The following is a 5,343-nucleotide window of genomic DNA, read 5'->3' as shown; positions in this document are numbered from 1 at the left end:
GTGCGCGTGGGGAGTGCGCATGTGTGGGAGACTCTGGGCCAAGGCTGGGAATGCAGGTGCGAAGAATTGGCCGCATCTGCGAGCCCGCAGGTGCGAGGCCTTGAGCGCAGATGAGGAGTTTGGGCTGGTTTCGCAGATGCGCACCTGGGACCGCAGATGTGAGTCCGCAGGTGCGAGGAAGGGGTCCGCAGATGCGGAATCTGTGGGATTAAGTGAGTTGCGTAGGTACGCACCATTTTCCGCAGATGCGGAAGCGCCGGTGCGAGAAAATGGCCGCATGTGCGAAAAACCTGGGCAGAATCCTCAAATAGAACCCTTCGCGAATTTTGGTCATTCTTCACAATTTCAACTCGATTTTTGGAGCTTTTGGAGGGGTTTGAAGAGGGAATCAAGGGGATTTCATTGAGTTAAGTTACTTGAGCCCTAATACTTGTATATATGGTGATTTTCCGTTGGTTAATCATGGTAATTAGTGAAAATGAGGGGTTAGGGCTTGGAAATTTTGAAAAAGTAATTTAAGGATTTGAAGGACCAAACGATGTCGGATTTTGATAAATTTGGTATGGTTAGACTCGTGAGTGAATGAGATATCTAGTTTTGTGAATTTTGTCAGATTTCGAGACATGGGCCCGGGGGCTGGTTTTGAGCCAATTTCGGGTTTTGGTCTAAATTTGAAGCTTTTCTTGTGGAATTCATTCCATTAGTGTATATTGATGGTATTATACTGATTGTGAATAGATTTGGAGAATTTGGAGGCCGAGTCCAGAGGCAAGAGCATTGCGGGGTAAAGATTTGACCGGTTTGAGGTAAGTAACGATTGTAAATCTAGTCCTGAGGGTATGAAATCCTGGATTTCGTATCATTCTACTATTTTAAAGCGACGCACATGCTAGGTGATGGGCGTGTGAGCGTGCACTGTTGGGGATTTCTCACTTGGTCCATCCTGTAGCAACTGTAAAGTGCATACTTTGTTGAAACCATTTGATACTTATATGTTTTAGAAAGAATTTCTGTAAATTGGGCTGAATGCCATGTTTGGGCCTTGCGCCAATGCTGTTTGGACCCTTAGGGGATGTTTTTTTACCATCCTCTCACTGTTTTTGATTGAAAATTCTATACTCAGTCATGTTTATACTTGTTTACCGCATAACTCAGTTTTATGACTCTATTTTGAAGCATATAAATATTTTGGGCCGAATGCCCTGTTTTACTGAAATGCCCGAGTGGCTTGATTTGTGAGGATGAGTGTGGATCGGGGCTGCCCGCCTGCAGCATACTTTAGGACTGAGTGAGGCCGAGGGCCTGATTTGTGAGGATGAGTGTGGATCGGGGCTGCCCGCCTGCAGCATACTTTATTATTATCGCACGTGAGTTGTCCGTGCAGATTATAGCGCTTGGGCTGAAGGAGTCCCTCCGGAGTCTGTACACACCCCCAGTAAGTGCAGGTACCTACTGAGTGCGAGTGCCGAGTGTTGAGTGACTGGGAGGCAAGAGTGATTGTGAGGTATGCCCGAATGGCAAGAGTGATTGTGAGGTATGCCCGAGTGGCACGAGTGACTGTGAGGTTTGCCCGAGGGGCTGTATATGAGTGATGTTTTGCCCGAGGGGCTGTTTATGATTTCATCATTTTTGCTCACCTTTGCATTGAGCCCTTGTTTGAAAAATTATTGGAAAAATGTCTTTAAATGATTTTTTTTTACTCCAACAGGGTTTAAATGAGATGTTTGATTCAAATACTGATTTTAAAAGCATGTGGTATTTTACTGAGATTTCTTGATATGAACGTTATATGCTTTATTGCTCGTCACTACTGCTCAGTCTTTATTTATTGTTGTTACTTACTGAGTTGGCGTACTCACGTTACTCCCTGCACCTTGTGTGTAGATTCAGGTATAGCTGGATACGGTAGCGGTTATTGAGTGTTCTAGTTGCAGATTTTCTTGGAGATAGCAAGGTAGCTGTTTGGCGATCACAGCCCCTGCTCTTCTCCCTCTTATCTTCCTCTAGTTGTATTTAGCTATTTTCTAGGCTGAGTTAGCCTCGATATTGTTAGACAGATTATAGCAGATGCTCATGACTAGTGACACCTCGATGTCGGGCTTTTCTTTTCCGCACTTCTATTTTTCTTTGATTTGAACTATTTTAATAGAGGTTTTATGTCAAATAACCTTGAAATTATATTTAAAAATGAAATATCGGTTGTTTTGGAAATGAGTCTGGTTACCTAGTTCCACGATTGGCGCCATCACGACAGGGGTTAGTTTTGGGTCGTGACAGATTGGTATCAGAGCCTAGGTTACATAGGTCTCATGAGTCATGAGCGGGTTTAGTAGAGTCTTGCGGATCGGTACGGAGACGTCTGTACTTATCTTCAGGAGGCTGCAAAACCTTTAGGAAACTCCGCATTCTTGAATTCTTATCGTGCGAATTTGTTGATTCTAGTAACTAAACATCTGTTGTTTCATTCTCTCATAGATGGTGAGGACTCGTACTACCGATCAGGAGGGCCAGCCACAAGTACCACCAGCCAGGGCCGCGAGAGGCCGAGGCCGCGGTAGAGGCCGTGGTAGGGGAAGAAGTGTAGCCCGTACAACAGTTGGGGTAGTACCTACAGATCCACCGGTTGTCCCAGATCAGGACCAAGTTCCAGTTGTTGATGCACCAGCTCAGGCACCACATGTGCCTATTGTGATTCCAGGCCTTCAGGAGGCCCTAGCTCAGATTCTGACAGCGTGTACTGCCTTGCTCAGGCGGTCTCTATTTCGACGGCCGTAACCACTTCTCAGGCCAGGGGAGGCACTCAGACTCCCGTCGCTTGCACACTCGAGCAGGTTATTCAGTGACTTCAGACACCAGAGGCACCACCAGCTCAGCCGGTTGCTGTTGCTCAGGATTATGTGGTTCCTGCTATGCCTGAGGATGATCAGTGCAGGTTGGACATGTTTGGGAGACTTCAGCCACCACCTTTCAGTGGCACAGAGAGAGAGAGGATGCTCAGGACTTTTTGGACAAGCGTCAGAGGATACTCCGTACTGCTGGTATTTTGGAGACTTGTGGGGTCTCATTCACTACCTTTCAGTTTTCTAGGGCTGCACTCAGATGGTGGGAGACTTACGAGAGGCATAGGCCTGTTGGCACAGCACCCCTTACTTGACAGCAGTTCTCCGTGGTCTTTTTGGAGAAGTTCATGCCTCGATTCCGCAGAGAGGAGCTGCGTAGACAATTTGAGTGGCTCCGCCAGGGTGATATGTCTGTGATGCAGTATGAGATGCGGTTCTCCGAGTTGGCCCGTCATGCTATCTGGTTGGTTCCCACGGACAGAGAGAGGATCATGAGGTTTATTGATGGCCTCACTTATCAGCTACAGTTGCTCATGACCAGGGAACGGGATTCGAGTGCTACCTTTGATGAGGTTGTCGACATTGCTCGGCAGATTGAGATGGTTTACGGATAGGAGAGGGTTGAGCGGGAGGCCAAGAGGTCTCGTGGTCAGGGTGGATTTAGCGGTGCTCCTTTTGGGGGTCAGTTCCAGCACGGTAGAGGTCGTCATGTCAGACATGCCCAGTCAGCTCGGCCATTTCATTGGGGTGCATCATCTGGCCATGGTTCTCACAGTTCTCATCAGGGCCACTCATTACTTAGTTCCCTTCCAGTTCAGAGTTCGTCCCGTGCTCCACTTGTTCAGGGCTCTTCCATGCCAGGTTCTTCTACCAGTCATCCCGGTGCTAGGGGTTCCCTTTAGTTTCCACCCCTAGCACCAGGGAGTTGTTTTGAGTGTGGGGAGCTTGGGCATATATGGAGATAGTGTCCTCGTCATCATGGAGGTCCATCTCAGCAGAGGAGTCAGCCTCCGACTACAGCACCAGCTACCTCACCACCCACCCAGTCAGCTCGGGGTGAAGGTCAGTCAGCTAGGGGTCGCCCTAGAGGGGGAGGCAGATCAGGGGGTGGTTAGGCCCATTTCTTTGCTCTCCCTACCAGACCAGATGCTATTGCTTCAGATGTTGTGATTACAGGTATTGTCTCAGTTTTCCACATAGATGCCTTAGTATTATTTGACCCTGGTTCCACGTATTTCGCCTATTTTTTGGATATGCCCCGTGAGTCCTTAGTTTCATCTGTACATGTATCTACTCCTGTGGGCGAAACTATTATTGTGAACCTCGTATATCGGTCATGTCTGGTGACTATTGGGGGTCTGGAGACCCGAGTAGATCTATTGTTGCTCAGTATGGTTGACTTTGATGTGATATTGGGTATGGATTGGTTATCTCCATGTCATGTTGTTCTAGATTTTCACGCTAAGACGGTGACGTTGGCTATGCCGGGAATTTCGAGGGTTGAGTGGAGCGGTTCTATAGATTATGTACCAAGTAGGGTGATTTCATATTTGAAGGCTCAGCGTATGGTTGAGAAGGGTTGCCTATCTTATTTGGCTTTTGTGAGGGATGTTAGTGCAGAGACCCCCGTCATTGATTATGTTTCGGTGGTACAGGATTTTCTGGATGTGTTTCCTGCAGACCTACCGGGTATGCCTCCTGACAGGGATATTGACTTTGGTATTGATTTGGTGCCAGGCACTCAGCCCATTTCTATTCCACCGTATCGTATGGCACCGGTGGAGTTGAAGGAATTGAAAGAACAACTTCAGGAACTCCTAGATAAGGGGTTTATTCGGCCTAGTGTGTCACCTTGGGGTGCACCCATTCTATTTGTGAAAAAGAAGGATGGTTCCATGAGAATGTGTATTGATTACAGGCAGTTGAACAAGGTCACAGTCAAGAACAAGTATCCTTTGCCTCGTATTGATGATTTATTCGACCAGCTTCAGGGAACGAGGGTGTTCTCCAAGATTGATTTGAGGTCTGGCTATCATCAACTGAAGATTCGGGATTCAGATATTCTCAAGACCACTTTCAAGCACCGATATGGCCATTATGAGTTCTTGGTGATGTCTTTTGGGCTGACCAATGCCCCAACAACGTTCATGCATTTGATGAACAATGTATTCCAGCCCTATTTGGACTCATTCGTCATTGTATTCATTGATAACATCCTGGTGTACTCCCGTAGCCAGGAAGAGCACGCTCAGCATTTGAGGGTTGTATTGCAGAGATTGAGGGAGGAGAAGCTTTATGCAAAGTTCTCTAAATGTGATTTTTGGCTCAGTTCAGTAGCATTCTTGGGGCACGTGGTATCCAGTGAGGGTATTCAGGTGGATCTGAAGAAGATAGAGGCGGTGCAGAGTTGGCCTAGACCATCCTCAGCCACGGAGATTAGGAGTTTTCTTGGTTTGGCAGGTTATTACCGTTGTTTTGTGGAGGGATTTTCATCTATTGCATC

Source organism: Nicotiana tabacum, chromosome 4, assembly GCF_000715075.1.
Source record: "Nicotiana tabacum cultivar K326 chromosome 4, ASM71507v2, whole genome shotgun sequence".
NCBI classification, from domain to species: domain Eukaryota; kingdom Viridiplantae; phylum Streptophyta; class Magnoliopsida; order Solanales; family Solanaceae; genus Nicotiana; species Nicotiana tabacum.
The sequence above is the reverse complement of the archived record's forward strand: the minus strand, read 5'-3'. Positions refer to the sequence as shown.